The sequence below is a fragment of the Lactuca sativa genome, chromosome 8, assembly GCF_002870075.4.
Source record: "Lactuca sativa cultivar Salinas chromosome 8, Lsat_Salinas_v11, whole genome shotgun sequence".
NCBI classification, from domain to species: domain Eukaryota; kingdom Viridiplantae; phylum Streptophyta; class Magnoliopsida; order Asterales; family Asteraceae; genus Lactuca; species Lactuca sativa.
In genome coordinates this window covers 141,092,468-141,113,184 of record NC_056630.2, presented here as the reverse complement: position 1 = coordinate 141,113,184, position 20,717 = coordinate 141,092,468, and positions in this window count along the sequence as shown.

Below are 20,717 nucleotides of genomic sequence, written 5' to 3'. Positions count from 1 at the left end.
CAGAATTTTATGGATGTTACAAGTTGGTATCAGAGCCTTGGTTTGAGTGAATTGGAGGAACACTCATGTGAATCTAGTCTCAAACTAAGGAAAAGGATTTTAAAAATGAGTTTTTTCAAATGGTTTTCAAAATAATCAATGAGGATGTGATGTGTACGATCGATCAGCCGGAGCCAGTAAGTAGACCCCAAAATACCATACTGTTATTTGATATTGTGATATGTAAGAACAACATGCTAGTGACAGGCTAGGGATCTTTAGGATTTTGCATGATAGAATTGTCTGATTATATAATGCCTGATAACTTAGGGTTCTTATCCAATGGAATTGACATCGTTACTGTATGTGACATCTGCAAATTCACGGCCAGAAAAGACCGATTTAGTTTATGCTTTTTAAAATAAATTAGAGTAATCTTTCAAAAGATGTTGCGGAATTTGTCCCCAAAACAAAATATGATAAAAATATTTATCAAATCATTTATTAAAGAAATGTATTTTCATTTCATTAAAACTTCGGGATGTCATGTTCGATACAAACCAAAAGCATAAACAGTACAATATAGGTCTTACAACAGTTATTTATATCAACTGGCCTATAATCCAAAATCCCTCGTCATCGTCCAACTATGCTCTGGGTCCACTACCTGTAATAAAGAAAGCTGAGTGGGTCAGGCCTGGGAGCCTGGTGAGCATATAGGGTTTTCAACCCACAAATAATAAATTTATTAATTTCATTAACCAACAATAAATTTATTAATTTCATCAACCAAAAATAACCCTGATTACCCATTCCCGTATTCCTCACTTTACATCCCTAAAACACTTATCATAAGAGATCTAGTCTAAGGATTTTCATCGGGGTGACAACACTGCTTTGGGGGTTCCTCAGCAATTTATGTCAAATAAGGCAACCATCAGGGTAACAACACTGCTTTCCTCAGCAATTTATGTCAAACAAGGCAACCAATGGGGTGACAACACTGCTTTCCTCCGCAATTTATGTCAAATAAGGCAAACATCGGGATGACAACACTGCTTTTCCTCGGCAATTTATGTCAAATAGGCACGAAGTCACATCGTCTCCAGGGTTTATACAACATGCACTAAGTCTATAGTTGCCAAGGTAATCAAAAGGATAGGCACGAAGTCACATCGTCGCCAGGGTTTATACAACAGGCACTAAGTCCATAGCTGCCAAGGTACTAAATCCATAGCTACCAACGTATATCTATACCGTACTAAATTCATAGCTACCAACGTACATCTAGGATGATATTCTAGGCTTAGGGGTAATTTTTGCAATATTCAAGAAAGTATAGGGGAGAGAGAATGGAAATTGTAACCTAAAATCGGATGGCATCGTCCGCTATTTATAGTGGCTGAACTCTTAAGTTACATTGGGCGTAAATCCAAGGTACGTTGGGCGTACTTCTTAGCGGTGCTCTACGCGGGGCGTAAGCCTTCGTATGCTGGGCGTAGGGTGATGCGTAGCATCAGACGTGTCGAACCTGCATGAAACGTTTCGTATGCGAAAGGGGTGTTGACGTGGCCTTCCCCGGATCACACACACGTGTACGCTAGGTGTACTATTGTACGCGGGGCGTACACATATTTTCCAAACTTCAAAAATTCATATATTTCGCATACGAGCTCCGTTTTTGACGTTCTTTATATCCACGCGTAGGTGAAACTGTGCTCTACAACTTTCGTTTAGACTCCGTCGGCTATTTTTGACTTTATTTTTAAAGTTATATTTTTAACAGGCCAGGATAGGAAAAGTCCGTTAAAAATTCATAACTTCTTCATCCGACGTCCGTTTTTGTCTGTATTTTTACCGTTGAACTACTATCAACAAGATCTTCAATTCTGATTTAGGTTGTTTCGGCTAAAAACCACTCTATCTAAAATTCGAGTTTCGGGCTGCGTACTGCTATGCCAAATCTTAGAAAATTCATAACTTCCTCATATGAAGTCAGATTTGGACATTGTTTTTATGCACTCTCACGGTTTAATGAACAATACAACTTTTGTTTAGATTGCTAAGGCTAAAAAGCAATTTATCGTAAACTCACTTTTTACTCACATAGCGTCGTGCCGGTTCTGTCGCGAAACTTCGACAAGTCATAACTTCTTTGTTATAACTTGGATTTCGGTATTCTTTATATCTCCGGAATCCTTGTTTCAACTACTACAAATTTCTTCATAAGTATCAGGTTTATCTAATATTTGTTTTCGATACTTATTTTTATCCTTAATCATAATAATTAAGTTTAAAGCACATAATTCATTCTTATTACTTCAAAACGATTTCCAATGGTTGACCTAGACTATTATATCATCATTAATGCTTTAGCCCAGAAACAAGGGTGTTACAATTCTCTCCTCCTTAGAATGATTCCGCCCTTAGAATCGCACATTAGTAAACAAATACGGATAACGACTCATCATGTCACTCTTAGTTTCCCAGGTGAGATTTGGCCCATTCGAATGTTTCTATCACACAAGCACTAAATCGACCATCTTGCGTCACAACTTCTTAGTCTTACGGTCAAAAATTGCCTCCGGTTCTTCAATTAACCTTTTTCTTTCATCCAACCTTAATTCAGAAATTGGAATGATGTTGGGTACTTCTCCCGTGAACTACTTCAAATAACACACGTGGAAGGTGTTATGAATACCTTCTAGTTCTTCTGGTAGTTCTAGCTTGTAAGATTGATTCCCAATCTTTTGAAGAACTTTAAACGGTCCAATAAACCTTGGACTCAACTTTCCCCGAACCATGTAACATACTCATCTTAGTCGAAATCGATTCGATATGACCTCTAGGGTCAGAATATCAATCATCTTCTTAGTTATTACCGAAACTATGGTAACGACATACATCAACAAAAACGAAATCAATTACTAGCTTCTTGGTAACCTTGTGACTTTCACTGATCCAAGTGTGAGTCCTTTGCTTCCAGTAGTATAGGCCTCTACTACTATTCACACCTACCCGTATTCGTCCCAAGTATTGTCTGGCAGTTTTCCAAGTCACTATTCAAAAATGGCACATAATCATTTAATACATCAGATAACAAAACCAAGGTTTATATTATTTCTTGAAACGATTACTCAGAGGTTCAAGTTTACCCTATATTATGCCTCTAATAGGATACACTACATGTTACTATTCATATTACTACTTCATAACTTGATTTTCGGATATGAAGTCCTCATCCTTGATTCCTTGTATCGTCACCTGCTTCATCGATGATGATTTGGAATGCTCTTGGCTTTGGCGGTGCATTTGGCCTTGCTGCTTCATTTTTCTTCGGGCAGTCTCTAGACATGTGCCCCTTGTCTCCGCATCCATAGCATACTTTATCATTATGTGTACAATCCTTGGAATAGTGACCAATCCTCCCATACTTGTAACAAGTCACTTCTTCGTCGCATATCCCACAATGCTTCTTCTTGCACTTATCACACCATCTTGCTTCTCCTCCTTCTCCTCCAGACTTCGAGAATTTTCTTTTCTCGTTGGGCCCTGAAGTTCCTTCAAACTTTGTTTTCTCGCCAACCTCAACCTTGCTGGCGGCTAGTCCTTTAATCATATCTTCAACAGACTTGGCAGCCTAGATAGCTGCCTCCAAAGTAAGTGACTGACGCATTGACACTGCATACTCCCATGGAAGTCCCGTTGCGTACCTGTTAATTTTTGTCAGCTCGTCTGGGACAATGCGCAAAGCAAACTCCATTTTGTCTGTGAAGTTATTAGTGTATTCATCGATGGACACACTTCCCTTCTTCAATGTCAGAAATTGGTTCTCTAGCTCAAGAAGATTTTGGGTCGAGCAATACTCGTGCTTGAAATGCAACAAGAACTCTGCCCAAGTCAGTTGCAGTGGCTCAATAGGGCCTAGGGTCTTCCCCAAAGTGTTCCACCAACAAACAACGCCACCTTTGCACTGACGCACTGCAAATATTGTTTGTAACTTGCTTTGGCAATTGCATGTCATGAAGGCTAATTCCATTTCCGAGATCCAATCCATTACTCCGACGGGATCTTCTTTTCCAGTAAAAGTTGACGGCTTGCAAGTCATAAAGACTTTATACTTGCATCCATTTTTCTCAACTCCATCCTCTTGATTATTTCTCCTAACCAGAAACGGTTCATCTTGACCAACAAATCTACTGTAATTTGCTTCCTCCAATTGACCATTGTTCTGTTTTGGTTGTTCAACAGGCATAGAAGGTTCACTCCTGTTGTTCAACAATAATTGTCTCATTTCTTCCCTTTGATCAGCCATCATTGCATGAATCATGGCTCGTACTCCAGCCATTGTGATGGGTTCTAGTGCAACTTCTGCTATTGGCACCTATTCCATTACTTGGGGTTGAGGCTGCTGATTTCTATTCGCATTTCCAGCTCCACTTCTAGCTCTTGCCATTTTGATCTATACACCAAATTAGGTGAATTTAGATCTTCATTCACAATAGATACCTAAATTCTCATTATCACTCTGAAATGCTTACATGCTAGTTCTAATATTGTAGTCATACGCTTAGAATCCTGAACACATAAGGTTTCCAGATCTGGTCGGCAATAGACCATATAATATCATATATGGCAAACATATAGCATTTAGCACGTAAAATCATTTTAGGCATCTTTCCTAAAATATACTAGTGCTCGTGTCTAAAATATGGTAGACACTCATCTCACAATCATCGCTTAGCATTCTAATGTTTAACTCTAGAAATCCTACAAATTCCTAGTTTGCTTAAACTAATGCTCTGATACCAACTGTGACATCCCCAAATTCACGGCCAGAAAAGACCGATTTAGTTTATGCTTTTTAAAATAAAATCAGAGTAATCTTTCAAAAGATGTTGCAGAATTTGTCCCCAAAACAAAATATGATAAAAATATTTATCAAATCATTTCTTAAAGAAATGTATTTTCATTTCATTAAAACCTCAGGATGTCATGTTCGATACAGTCCAAAAGCATAAACAATACAATATAGGTCTTACAATAGTTATTTATATCAACTGGCCTATAATCCAAAATCCCTCGTCATCGTCCAACTATGCTCTGGGTCCACTACCTGTAATAAAGAATGTTGAGTGGGTCAGCCCTGGGAGCCTGGTGAGCATATAGGGTTTTCAACCCACAAATAATAAATTTATTAATTTCATTAACCAACAATCAATTTATTAATTTCATCAACCAAAAATAACCTTGATTACCCATTCCGTATTCCTCACTTTACGTCCCTAAAACACTTATCATAAGAGATCTAGTCTATGGATTTTTATCGGGTGACAACACTGCTTCAGGGGTTCCTCATAAATTTATGTCAAATAAGGCAACCATCTGGGTGACAACAATGCTTTCCTCAGCAATTTATGTCGAATAAGGCAACCAATGGGGTGACAACACTGCTTTCCTCCGCAATTTATGTCAAATAAGGCAACCATCGGGATGACAACACTGCTTTTCCTCAGCAATTTATGTTAAATAGGCACAAAGTCACATCATCGCCAGGGTTTATACAGCAGGCACTAAGTCCATAGATGGCAAGGTAATCAAAGGGATAGGCACTAAGTTACATCGTCGCCAGGGTTTATAAAACAGGCAGTAAGTCCATAGCTGCCAAGGTACTAAATCCATAGCTACCAACGTACATCTATACCGTACTAAATTCATAGCTACCAACGTACATCTACACCGTACTTTCATTCATTATTCTTTATCTACCCATGTTTTACCCAATATATTTGTAGATGTAAAATACATATACATTTTAAAATCTGTATAAAACATTCTTTCAACATCCATCTCAAATAAAAAACAACATATATACACATAACACATATTTTATATAAAATACTTCATATTTATGTGTAAGGTGAAAGTGACTGTACACTCACTTGATAAGATGGCGGTTGGACAGCTTCGTCCCTCAAAAAAATATTCTACAATGAAACCGGGATATTTTCTCAAAAACCGGGCTTCATGTGGGCAGAGTTTCGGCTCGAAAACTCTTTTTCTTAGGATCTTCGGGCTCCTCGGGGCTTGCTTACGATGCTAGAATGATATTCTAGGCTTAGGGGTAATTTTTGCAATATTCAAGAAAGTGTAGGGGAGAGAGAATGAAAATTGTAACCTAAAATCGGATGGCATCGTCCACTATTTATAGTGGCTGAACTTTGAAGTTACGCTGGGCATAAATCCAAGGTACGCTCTGTGTACTTCTCAGTGGTGCTCTACGCGAGGCGTAAGCCTTCATATGCTGGGCGTAGGGTGATGCGTGGCATCGGACATGTCAAACCTGAATGAAATGTGTCGTATGCTAAGGGGGTGTTCACGTGGCCGGCTCCGGATCACACACACGAGTACGCTGGGCATACATTTATATGCGGGGCGTACACATATTTTCCAAACTTCAAAAATCCATATCTTTCGCATACGAGCTCCGTTTTTGATGTTCTTTATATCCACGCGTATATGAGACTGTGACCTACAACTTTCGTTTAGACTTCGTCGGTTAATTTTGACTTTATTTTTAAAGTTATATTTTTAACACGCCAGGACAGGAAAATTACGTTAAAAATTCATAACTTCATCCGATGTCTGTTTTTGTCTGTCTTTTTACGATTGAACTACTACCAATAAGATCTTCGATTCTTGTTTAGGTTGTTTTGGCTAAAATTCACTCTATCTAAAATTCGAGTTTCGGGCTGCATATTGCTATGCCAAATCTTAGAAAATTCATAACTTCCTCATACGAAGTTAGATTTAGACATTCTTTTTATGCACTCTCTCAGTTTAATGAACAATACGACTTTCGTTTAGATTGCTAAGGCTAAAAAGCACTTTATCGTAAACTCACTTTTTACGTCACACAACGTCGTGTCGGTTCTGTCGCGAAACTTCTACAGGTCATAACTTCTTTGTTATAACTCGGATTTCGGTAATCTTTATATCTCCGGAATCCTTGTTTCAACCACTACAACTTTCTTCATAAATATCGGGTTTATCTAATATTTATTTTCGACGCTTATTTTTATCCTTAATCATAATAATTAAGTTTAAAGCACATAATTCATTCTTATTACTTCAAAACGCTTTCCAATGGTTGACCTAGACTATTATATCATCATTAATGCTTTAGCCTAGAAACACAGGCGTTACACTGTATTTGCTTAGTGTATGCTTCATGGTTATGCATAACTAAGCTTCTATAGCCTAAGAATGTTTGGTTTGGCCTTATTTCCTATTCTTGTTTGATGAAGGAGTTAGGGTAGGATCATATGTTCGATTGTCTATAGGGTCCAGTGTTACGTATGACTAGGATACATGAGTGCTGCAGGGTGGAAGTTTCATGGATGAGTTGTGTGGGGTTAGCCAACCAGTTTCGAGATGTTTAGCCTTTCCTCTAGCGAGTGGGGATTGATTGTTTGATTATGCTAGTGTGTATTGTTAGGGTGTTATGATGATCCTCTAAGACAAATACCGGTAGGTGTGGAAGGTAGTATGGACCCGTACTACTGAAAGCGCATGACCCATACATGTAACAGGGAAGTCACAACCCCTAGGGTTTTATTGGTAATTGGTTCCCCTGATATGATATGCGTATTATCTGATATCCTCCTGGTTAATTTTCAGTATGGTGACTATGAGGAGCTGTGAGGCTAGATCCAGATCGGGATCGGGAGCTGGCAGTCAGGGTGCGTCAGCTGCGTTGGATGCCAGGATCAGGGAGATCCTGTAGGAGGAGGTTGTTGCTCGCTTCCGAGCTCAGTTTTCAGAGATGTTAAGGTCTATTAAGACCGCAGTGATTTAGTACTTTGATGAGCGTTATGCATCTTTGTCTTAGACTGCTGTTGCTGCAGCCACCGTAGCCGTTGCGGCTACAGGGGTTGGATTGGGTCAGGTTTTTTAGTATCGTGTAACATCCCAATTTTCGAGTCCAAAAATTTCGTTTGTAATTAAGTAAATAATATATCCGTTTACTAAAAACATTGTCAATATCATATCAACCCATAAACCATCATGAATAAGTCTAAAAATCACAACATTAAACAGTAGTATAAATCATAGTACAATCCCAGAAAACTCAATGTGGAAATCAAATGTGTGTGTGTGTGTGTGTGTGATGCGCTGCTACGCCACCGGCTCCTTCCCCTTGGATGAAGAGGTACCTAAAACCAAAACTAAAACTGTAAGCACAAAGCTTAGTGAGTTCCCCCATCATACCACATACCATACAATCACATAGCATACATAATGTCGAGCAATTCTGGGGTGCCCGACCTACCCATGTCAAGCCATTATGGGGTGCTAACCTACTCATGTCAAGCCATTTTGGGGTGCTGACCTACCCATGTCAGGCCATTCTAGGGTGCCGACTACCCTACGGTCTATCTCAACTGGCATCGGGGACTATTTTACCCATACCTCTATCATACAATAACAAAATATAACCATACGGTCAGACATATATGGGGTACTGACCTACCCTTCGGTCCTAATGACCAATTCAGGGAAAAGCTAATCCCTGCTACTACCACTAACTCACATAGCATATCACATAAGCATATCTCATAAATATATCACATAAGCATACCAAGATAATTATCACAAAGATAATTATCTACCAAATACTCTTGTTGGTTGGCCGACATTGTGGCCTTAGACCCCCCCTACTGGAAGGTAACTTGCCTCGATGTCGTGTAGTGTCTGCACTGTACTCGGTGTGAAAGTCGGCTCTCCTCGACTCCTCAGTCCCTACACGACAACCCTTCTAAGTTATCAACTTGTACTCATAACCCATTCAAGGGTCAACTTCAATCCAAATCAAAGTCAAAGTCAAAGTCAAACCCTTGTTAAGTCAACTCTTTGGTTGAACAGACTCGCCGAGTTGGTCCACCAACTCGTTCAGTCCCTTCGCCCACAGAATACTACAAACCTGTCCCCACTCGTCGATTCTAGCAAGAGCTTGACGAGTTCACATTCAACAACACTTCAGTCAATCTTCAACCGACTTGGCGAGTTCTTCCTTGAACTCGTCGAGTTCATCTTCAGCATATGAATGCATCCAGTCTATGACTCGCCGAGTTGTAAGAACAAATCGTCGAGTCCATCTTCAAAGATTGGGGGGATTGCCTTGGACTCGCCGAGTGTGTTCTAGCACTCGTCGAGTCCCATGATTCCCAGGTCCCTTACTAGCCCAAACAACTAGGGAACCTTTCACACTATCATCTGGTCCTTCGACATAATAGATTTGGTGGTCATTACACCCCGAATCGCCGAGTCCAAAGAACGACTTGCCGAGTCCAACCTTGGCCATTACTATACAGTCAATTTAAATGGGTCTTAACACCTCAAAATTATAGATCTGGCCTCCTAATGTCCATTTTACACGCAAAGTCTCAAGCTTGGTGCACATGCATGGGATCTTTGGCTCAAAAATCGATAAAAGATGGTCTACAAGATGCATGGGGTGTTTATGGATACAAAGTTGGCATCTTTATGCCATAAAGACCCCCAATAACCCCATATCTGAAGCACAAACTGACTTCCAATACCCAATCCTGAATACAACCTCTCTAGGGCTTAGAAAGATGTAGAAAAAGGCCCAAAATCAAGATTTAGACAACGCATAGACAAGGTTTCAGCTTTATACCTCTAATAAGCTGGAAATATGCTCAAAACTCTGGATCTTCTTGTTCCCCCTTGATCTCACAAGCCTCTTACTCTTCTTCAAGATTCAAGCACACAAAGTAACACCACAAGGCTCAAGAACACACTAAAAACGGCTAGGGTTTCAAGTTAGGGTTTGCTCTGGACGATGGGGGCTGGGTTGAGGGGTTATAATGTGTTTAAATAGGGTGTAAACCCTCAATTCAGGGTTTCACTCAAACTGCGTCTACTCTCCGAGTCGATCCCCAGACTTGTCGAGTAGACTACTTAAACTTTCCGCGGAACACGACTCTACTCGACGAGTTGGTCCTCCAACTCGTCGAGTCTCAGAGAAAAACATAATAAATACTTGAACTAAATGCATACCACTATCGGGTGTTACAAATCTCCCCCACTTATCTTAGACTTCGTCCTCAAAGTCTGCTGCTCGGTCCTGAAAAAGCTCGGGGTAATGCTCCCTCATCTCGTCCTCCGGCTCCTAGGTCCATTCTGAGCCCTTGCGGTGCTGCCACAACACCTTAACCAACTCCACTCTCTTGTTCCTTAGATCCTTCGATTTCCTATCAAGGATTTCCACTGTCCGCTCGATGTAACTCAGGCTATCATCCCCCTTAATATCCTCTAATGGAACTACTGCTGAATTGTCCACCAGACACTTCCGCAACTGGGAGACGTGGAAAGTGCTATGTATCTGACTGAGTTCGGCTGGAAGATCCAGCCTATATGCCACCTTGCCCCCTGGGCTACAACCCTGAAGTGTCCGATATACCTGGGGGCCAGCTTGCCCCGCTTCATGAATCGAATGACGCCCTTCCAAGGTGACACTTTCAGGAGCACCATATCCCCGACCTGGAACTCCAGGTCTGATCGACGCTTGTCGGCATAACTTTTCTGCCGACTCTGAGCAGTCTGAAGCCTGCTCCGAACCTGTTGGATCCTCTCTGTCATCTTGAGTACCACCTCGATACTCCCCATGACCCTCTGGCTAAACTCACCCCAGCATATCGGGGTCCTGCACTTCTCCAATACAACATCTCGAAGGGAGGACGGTCGATACTCACATGATAGCTATTATTATTGGTGAACTCCGCCAACGGAAGGTAAGTATCCCAAGTACCTCCAAAGTCTAAAATACACGACCGCAACATATCCTCTAGAGTCTGGATGGTCCGCTCGCTCTGAACATCCGTCTGCAGGTGAAAGGCGGTGCTAAAGTGCAGACGAGTACCCAGCTTGTCATGAAACTTCTTCCAAAACCTGGAAGTGAACCGCACATCCCTGTCGGAAATCACTGAAATTGGAACCCCGTGCCGCACCACTACCTCCCTGATATAGATGTCGGCCAACTTCTCGGCCGAAATGCTCTCCTGAATCAGAATGAAATGGGCGCTCTTGGTCAATCGATCAACGATGACCCAAATCGAATCAACCCCTCGCGCGGTTGTGGGAAGCTTTGTGATAAAATCCATAGTAATATCCTCCCATTTCCACAACGATTTATCCAACGGCTGGACCTTGTCGTGAGGTCTCTGGTACTCAGCCTTGACCTTCCTGCAGGCCAGGCACTTCTCCACAAACCAAGCTACGTCCCTCTTCATACAGGGCCACCAATAATCAAGATGAAAATCTCTGTACATCTTCGTCGCCCCCGGATGGATAAAGACCCTGGATTTGTGTGCCTCCTCCATCAATACCTGATGCACACCTCCATGATATGGGACCCACAGCCTATGGTGAAGAGTTAACAATCCCCGACTATCATAGTCGAAGGAGGAAACCTGACCCACAATACGCTCGCTCTTCCGATGTTCCTCCTTCATGGCCTCCTGCTGGGCCTCCCGAATCTGCTCCAATAGTGGAGTCACAACTGTCATCCTCATACAACTGTCCCTAATCGGTGCTGCCTTGCTGCTAAGCGCGTCGACCACGACATTGGCTTTCCCCGGGTGGTAGTGGATCTCACAATCATAATCCTTTACCACATCAATCCATCGACACTGCCTCATATTCATATTTGGATGGTCCATGAGATACCTCATAATCTTGTGGTCCGTGTAAATAGTACAACGAACCCCATAGAGGTAATGACGCCAAATCTTGAGGGCGAAAACAACGGCCCCCAGCTCCAAATCATGCGTCAGATAGTTCGCCTCATGAGGCTTCAGCTGCCTCAAAGCGTAAGTGATAACATGCCCTCTCTACATCAATACCACACCCAAACCTGAGATGGACGCATCGCAATATACTACAAAATCCTCCATGCCCTCTGACAAGGCTAAGAATGGCGCCTCGTACAATCTCTGTCTCAACGTCTCAAATGTGGCCTGCTGCTCAGGCCCCCAGCAAAAGACCACGACTATCCTCGTCAGTCGGGTCAAGGGCACAGCTATCTTGGAGAAGTCCTGAATGAATCTCTGATAGTAGCCTACCAGTCCCAGAAAGCTTCGAATCTCAGATGGAGACTTCGGAACCTCCCACCTCATCACGGCCTCCACCTTGGCCGAGTAAACCAAAATCTCGTTCTGGTTGACAAGGTGCCCAAGGAACTGCACCTCGCGCAACCAAAACTCACACTTGGAGAACTTAGCATACAAGCTCTCCCTACTCAATGTATCTAGAACCTCCCGCAGTGCTCCTCATGCTGCTCTCATGTTTTGGAATAAACCAAGATGTCGTCAATGAAAACGATCACAGACCGATCCAACATCGGCCTGCACATGCGGTTCATGAGATCCATGAACGCGGAAAGAGCGTTAGTGAGCCCGAATGGCATCACCACAAACTCATAGTGACCATATCGCGTCCGAAAGGCTGTCTTCTCCACATCCTCCTCTCTGACCCTCATCTGTTGATAACTTGAATGCAAATCAATCTTGGAGAACCAAGATGCTCCCTATAGCCGGTCAAAGAGGTCATCAATCCTCGGGAGTGGGTAACGGTTCTTAACTGTTACCTTATTCAGCTCCCGATAATCTATACATATCCATTGTGACCCGTCCTTCTTTACAAATAAAATCGGGGCTCCCCAGGGTGAACTGCTCGGTCTAGTGAATCCCTCGTCTAACAGCTCCTGCAACTGTGTAGACAATTCCTGCATCTTAGGAGGAGCCAACCGATAAGGTACCTTGGCTATCGGAGCCGCACTCGGGACTAGGTCGATCCAGAACTCTACCTACCTCTCCTAAGGTATCAGAGGCAATTCTTCGGGGAATACATCCGCAAACTCTCGTACTACTAGCACATCGCCCACCGTCACCTTACCCGCCTCTCGAGTATCCATAACATAGGCAACATATCCCGTACAACCCTGTTGAAGGTAGCGCCTAACCCTCACTGCTGAACATAAGGCTGGTACTCGCTATGGCCTCTCGCCCTGAATCACTAGCTCTCCCCCACTTAGGGTTCTGATCCGCACCAACTGCTACACACAGTTGTTCACTGCCCCATTGGGGCTTAGCCAATCCATACCTATAATAACCTTGTTCCTACGGAACGGTATGGGAACCAAGTCTACCAGGTAACACTCCTCGAACAATCTCAAAACACAATCCCTGAAACCTCTGATGCCCGTACTGACCGGTCGTCCGCAATCTCGACCTTTAGAGGGCAATGCAACACGCCCAAGGACTCAGGAAACTTCTTGCTAAGCGCAAGAAAGACAAACGATCGGGTATCACCCGAATCAAACAACACCTGAACTGGGATACCGTTCACATGGAACGATCCTAAACAAAACATACATATCACATATGAAAATCACAACGACATAACATAAAAGATTAGAGAGAAGAAATAATACCCGTAACCACATCGGGTGCGGCGCGTGCCTCCTCGGCTGTCAACTGAAACGCTCGGCTCCGCACCACTGGAGCCTCTGCCTTGACCTTCCGGCTATCCACAACTCATGCTGTCACTGGAGTCGGCTCCACCACTAGCACTGCTGCTGATATTGCTGGCAATATAGGGCAGTTGGCCTTCTTATGGCCCCTCTTATTGCAATGGAAGCAAATCAGGTATGATGTCTGAACTGTGGGGGGCGGGGGCAGTACAATCCCTGCCAAAGTGCCCCGTCTTGCAACACTTATAGCATCTTGACGATCCTACTCTACAAGCTCTCTCATGCGGCCTGCCACATTTCCTGCAGCGACTTTGGCCCGGTTTACCCTTCGACCTAACGTCGGATCCCTTGGGTTTCTTCCCCGAAACCCCTATAACCTGCTCAATCTCTGCCTTCCTCTTTCTGAGGTGCTCCAAATCAATCTCCCTCTCTCGCACCCTGGCAATCATGGACTCCAAGGTCGGGCAGGCAGAATAGCTGACATGCTCCCGAATATCAGCCCTCAACATGTCATGGTAGCGGGTCTTCCGCATCTCCTCATCCCTAGCATACTGAGGTACCAACAAGGCCCTCTCCCTGAACATGGCAGTGATCTCCGCCACTGTCTCTGTAATCTGTCTCATATCCAGAAACTCCCTGGCTAGCTGCTGAAGCTCCATAGTTGGCGCAAACTCTGCCCTGAACCTGGTCACAAAGTCTGACCAAGTCATAGCCTCCATGATCGAGGCTCCCAACGAGTCACTGATTGAGTCCCACCAATCTCTAGCTCTGTCCCTCAAACAACCCGCATCAAAGCGGACCTTCGACCGTTCCGGGCAGAAGCTCGTCAACTGTACAGACTCGATGTCCGCAATCCATCTCTTGGCTGCAATGGAAAAGTATGGAGCACCACTCCCTCAAAAGTCCTTAAAGGATAGTGTGCACGTACCCGACTGGTTGGACGCCAAGTGACTCCTGAATGCTCGGAGGCGATCCTCCATCAGCTCAACAATCCCTTCCTTGATCGACCCGAAAATAATCGGGGTCGCCTCAAGGATACCTCTCGTGATCTCAGACGCGATGAAATCGCGTAGCCTATCATTGACCTGCTCGGATCTTGCACCCGAGCCTGATCCTGATCCTGATCCAGATCTTGAACCTCCTGCTCCATGTCGTGTGACCACCATACTGAAAATAAGACACGTAAACGTTAGGATCACACATGCTCCCGAGAGGTCTCACACACTCTCCTAGTTTCCTGGTTCCATCTCGACTCTCCTTGACTTGAGTACGGATCCTCTACTTTCAGTAGTACGGGCCCATACTACCTTCCACATCTATCTGTACTTTCCTCAAGGATTGCCTCAACTTCACGATGTCCCTTTAACAATATCCCTTTCCAACTGATCTCATCCTAGGCTTTCCTAGGGCACCCTCTGACCTACTCTCCACCATCAGCTACACTAGGGGTCCCTACCACCTTTCCCTAACTAGCTTGCGAATACTACTACCTTTTCGCTCACTAGTTAGTTACGTTTATCCATGTGGGAACCCATTTTTATGACGAACGATGAATGCGGAAGAAAGATATCTCCAGATTAATCGTGTTTTTGGAAGTATGAACATGAAGAACATAATATGAGTTCATAAAAAGAAGTAAGAACAAGAGAGAATAATCATAATATTGCATAAGGAACATGGTGGGAGAGAAACTCTCCCTAGGTGAGGAGAACCCACCACTTTCTCTCTCTAGAATTACATTTTGAGAATTGTAACTCTTACTAAGAAAAAGAAATGAGCTAGCTTAACTATGAAATAAATGACCTACTCTTTTCTCTCAACAATCCAGAACCCCTATAGCACAAAGCAAGAAGCATTCGTGCATCGAGTAACCAAATCAACATAATCTAATCAGGCTATCTCACTGCTAACTAACAGCTCTAACATACGGCTCAATGAGCTCCCATAGCAGGCATACAAGGCATCCTTCTTAGATCCTTATCCCTATTCTAGCATGCAGTTCTCATAAACACATAACAGGCATACAAGGCATCCTCCTAGATCCTTAGCCCTAATATAGCATGCAGTTCTCATAATCATATCATATAACATAACAAGTATGGGTATCTTGGGGAAAACTTACTTGAGCTCGGCCGGTCGCACGCATCACGCACCTCGTTCTTTATCAAAACTCTTTAGTTTAGATTTTAGAAAAACTATATCCTTGTAAAAATCTTTCAAGCCCTCAGTTTGAGTTCATATGTAATGCCCCGATCCTCAAGTATTTATTTATTAAGAATTTCTGGATAAAGCTCTACTCGACGAGTTGGTCGACCTATTCGTCGAGTAGCAGCAGGGTGAGAACGCGTGTTTAGTGAGCTACTCGACGAGTCTACTATTGGGACTCGGCGAGTAGGAGCTGGCAGATGAAACCCTAAATCCTGGGGTTTGCACCCCTATTTAAAGGAGCCTCAGCCTCCTTTGGGCTTCCTTACAGTCTTTAAGAGCCCTTATAAACCCTAATTCGTGTGTGTGTGTGTGTGTGCCTTGGTGTGGGTGTGAAGCTTGGAAGAGAGGATTTTGGAGGAAGGGAGCTAAGAGTGCAAAGGAATTGAAGCAAGAAAGGAGGGGGAAACAGGTTTTACCTCAGCTAGCATCTTTTGAAGGTATCAAAGTGCCATTCTTACTTCCTTTTCTTTCCTCTTGTTGAGTTCTAGGGATTTTTATGGATTTTCAAGTTGGGATGTTGAGCTATAGGCTAGATCTGAAGTTGTAACTTCAGATCTGGATGCTCCTTGGGTGCTAGAGTCATAAAGTTGCTGTATTGGTTGTGGTTGAAGTCCCTATTGGACTAGAAGCTCCATTAAGAACTTAAAATAGACATTTGGAGCCTTTATAACCATGCATGTACGTAAAGTTTGCAAATTTACGTGGTAAGTATGCCCCAGAAATTTGGATCTGTGATTTGGAGCCGCTGCATGGCTCAAAACAAGTGTGTATGGAAAGAGGACTGGATGGACTCGGCGAGTCGCAAGGGTGACTCGACGAGACACATGAAGATGGTCATGGAACTCGGCGAGTTGGATGAAGACCTCGACGAGTCCGATGAAGATCACCACAAAACTCGACGAGTTGAAGAACAACTCGGCGAGTCGGATGGCTTTTCCCTTGGATAGGCTTGCGTGTGTACCCATCGAGTTGAAAGGAGGAAACTCGACGGGTGGCCCTTAAGGATTGATCGGGAGTCGAAGGAACTCGACGAGTCACTCCGATTACTCGGCGAGTTGGAATTTGCTCCATGGACTTGGCGAGTGGCCGAGTGCACTCGGCGAGTAGAGGTCAACATGGACTGTTGACCTTGACTTAGGACTCTTACCTTGATCAGGAATTACTAAGAGATTATGGGGTGTCTCATAAGGGTAAGAACTTATGAGTATATTGTGCTATGGTTATAGGTGGTGGAGCCGGTGTCAAGTGTGTAGTGACAAAGAACATGGTTTGACATGCGGAATTAAAGCTTGCACAATTAAACATGGTTACTTGGGTGTTTAAGAGATATATTGAATGTATATGGTGTTACAAAAAAGGACTAGATCTAGACTACATAATTAACACACACTTACACACTCACTTCTACATCTCTCAAGCACACCTCTACAAGTGGTATGAACCCACTATTTATAGAGGTGTTTACATGTCTCTCTCTCACTCTCTAACAAATGGGTCTAAAGGCTAAAGCACCACATGCAAGTGGGTTTTACAAAAGTCAAACATTTACAAAGTCATGAATGAATAACTTTGCAACCCCAACATTCTCCCCCTCAAAGTTAGGAATGAATGACCCACTTCAAATCTTCCAAAATCAAGCACTACGCGGTTCGAGCCTCAAAGGTGACACATGTCGAAACGAACTTCAATCTTCAATTCTTCCATGACTCTTCAATTTGGGCTCTAGGATGTGAGACCATACAAACCAAGCAGCAACGAATGATTAATTCCAAATAACCACCCCAAAGTTGCGCATAAAAACACACCCCAAAAATCTTCAATAATATCAAACCCATTTCGAATACATCACTTCCGAACTTCCAATTGCATCATCTCGTAGGCTTTAAAAACTTCAAGATCACTTCGGTCTTCAATTCCGCGTAATATGAAAAATTCAAGTTCGAATTTCCATATAAAACTTCTCCCCCTTTTTATAATCGAAATTTGATTATAAAACTCCATGGAAAAAGAACGTGCTCTATTCGGAATTTTTCATGCCAAAACTCCCCCTTAACATGTGGCATAAACATTGTGCTTCAATCCGAAAAATCCAAAAAATATTGAATTTTTAGCTTCGTTCACGGATTGCCTTTGACAAAGTTTCTCAAAAATGGGTAGAAATTGTCAATTTCAAAATTCTGCAGTGACCCGTTGCGCCAAAAACAGTCAAATATGCGAAACACACTCCCATTTGCAAAACTGGGTAAAATGTGTAAATTCGCACAAACTGCAGGGACCAGATTTGAAAATTCTGCAATTTCAGCATTTTATGACCCCATTTGCGAAGTTGGGTACAAACTGTCAAAAATGCGAAACTACAGGTATTCGTTTTGATAATTTCTGCATATTATTCAAACTTGCGAAGTTGGTCAGCTTTTGTTATTTCTTGAAAAGAGCAGGGACCAAATGCGAAATAAGTGTGTTTCTTCCCCAATTCGCATTTTACTGTAAGAGCTTGCCCAAATCACAGACTTCGCATTCTTTAACTTCGCATTTTCATTCTTATACACTTCGCATCCCTTCGCATGTTTCAATCACCAAAATGCGAATACCTTTTCTTTTACAAGTGAACTGCTTCCAAATGCGAATTAAACCATCCTTGCATATGCAGTTACACAAATGCGAACTAAAATTTTGTTCTCTGTAACCAATATGCGAAGTGATTTTGATCATTAAACACACAATCATCTTCATTCGCATTTTCATCATCACGAATCGTCATTAACCATAAGATTTTGTATACAGATGAAATTGACTCCAAACAATCCCAGTCGACATCGACTTCCTATTTGCGACATCCATACCACCGATACCAAAATCAAAATCCAAATTTTCTTTTAAAGACTATCGACTCCAATCATAATGCGAACAATAATCAATCAAAATCGATTTCCAAAATCAATCAAATGCGAAACCAAATTTCTTCAATTTCTTCATCTGTTCATTCTTCATCCGCTCAAACAACCAATCGATCCTCAAATTCTTGATTTTGCAGTTCTTTCTTGACTTCGCATTCTTCATTCACGAATCGTCCCTCAATCATCTACTTTTGTTTCAAAATAATCAATTGATTCCAATATCCACTTAGATCTATGATATCGATACCCGAACATAAACTGTGTTCGGCATCAAGAACACAGACCAATTCGATTTTGAAAATCAAATCAACCTTGATTTCAACATTCACAAACCAAATATGATTTGTATCAACTAAAATCGTCAGTCGATTCATTGAATCTTCAATTTCATAGTGAGTTTGACTTTTCTTTTCTTTGACTTTTTCGAAATCTAATGCAGAAAAACACGAAATCAAGGATTCCTTCACCAAATTCCAGATCAAAACGTGTTCAAAGATCTGATCTAAACATGTTCTTGACAAGAATTTGAGATTTCTTGATCAATTTCTTCAAACTTAAAGACTCAGTTGTCGACTTCTAAACAAGACTTGAACAAAATCGATATTAAGGATGAACAATAAAAACATAAAATCGATTCAGAATGCTATTTTATTGATCAAAACAAGCATCAATATATTGTATCGATTATTTAGAAAGGTTGATGAAACTGGAACATATGAACGATAACCACAATGTGATTCAAGAACGTACAAGTCGACGATGCGTAAGATTAAGAACAACATATATATTGTATCGACTGTGATTGATGAATCAATGGGCTCAATTAAAGAATGAATGGTATATGATCCACTTTTTGGGCTAAATCACGAAATGAACAGTAAGTTGCTTTTTGATTGGGCTTTCATTCGATCAGTATGAATAGTAACTGAAATATTGATTTTGGGCTTTAAAATCGGATCATATGAACAGTAAGATCAAGACTTGATTCAAATTGTGTTTATCAAATCAAGGGCTAAATGTTGATTCAAAAGAACAATTACAAATTAAGAATCAAATCAAACAAAAGAATAGGATTGGATCGGGCTTGATCAACAAAAATTTATTGGATCACAACAAATGAGTTTTTCAACAAAAATTTAGATCCAACGAGTCAAATGATCACAAATCAAAAACGTTACGCATGATTTCAACAAAATTAAGAGAGATCATAGAGAGACTCACCAAAAATTGCTCAAAATTGTGACAAAGATTGCCAAACCGAGAATCGTTCTTCAAAAGTCACATTGATCGTGAAAACCAAGCTCTGATACCAATTGTAGTGACAAAGAACATGGTTTGACATGCGGAATTAAAGCTTGCACAATTGAACATGGTGATTTGGGTGTTTAAGAGATATATTGAATGTATATGGTGTTACAAAAAGGACTAGATCTAGACTACATAATTAACACACACTTACACACTCACTTCTACATCTCTCAAGCACACCTCTACAAGTGGTATGAACCCACTATTTATAGAGGTGTTTACATGTCTCTCTCTCACTCTCTAACAAATGTGTCTAAAGGCTAAAGCACCACATGCAAGTAGGTTTAACAAAAGTCAAACATTTACAAAGTCATGAATGAATAACTTTGCAACCCCAACAAAGTGATCCGATAGTTGGAGTTTGCTTTCCAATCGACATATGCGAGTGAGTTATCATCAATATATCGATAGGGTCTATGGCACCAAGGCCGACCCTTTATGATTTACATCCTGGTTTAGGATGGTCGCTTGTTATTGCCATGCTAGAATTCATCCTGGTTTAGGATGGGTATTATGTTATTGCTTTGTTAGAATTTATCCTGTTTAGGATGGTTGTTATACTAGAGATCGGTTAGATCGGTTGTTATGGTATGCTACATATGATTCTGATCTATTAGATCGGAATCAAGATAGATTGTATGTTATGCTTTTATGATCCGTGAGGATTGGTATGTTAGTGACCTGTTAGGTCGATACTCTAGTTACGAGTGAAACTCTATGATTGATGGTCAATGAGATAGATATGATTGCTATGTGTATAAACCAGTATA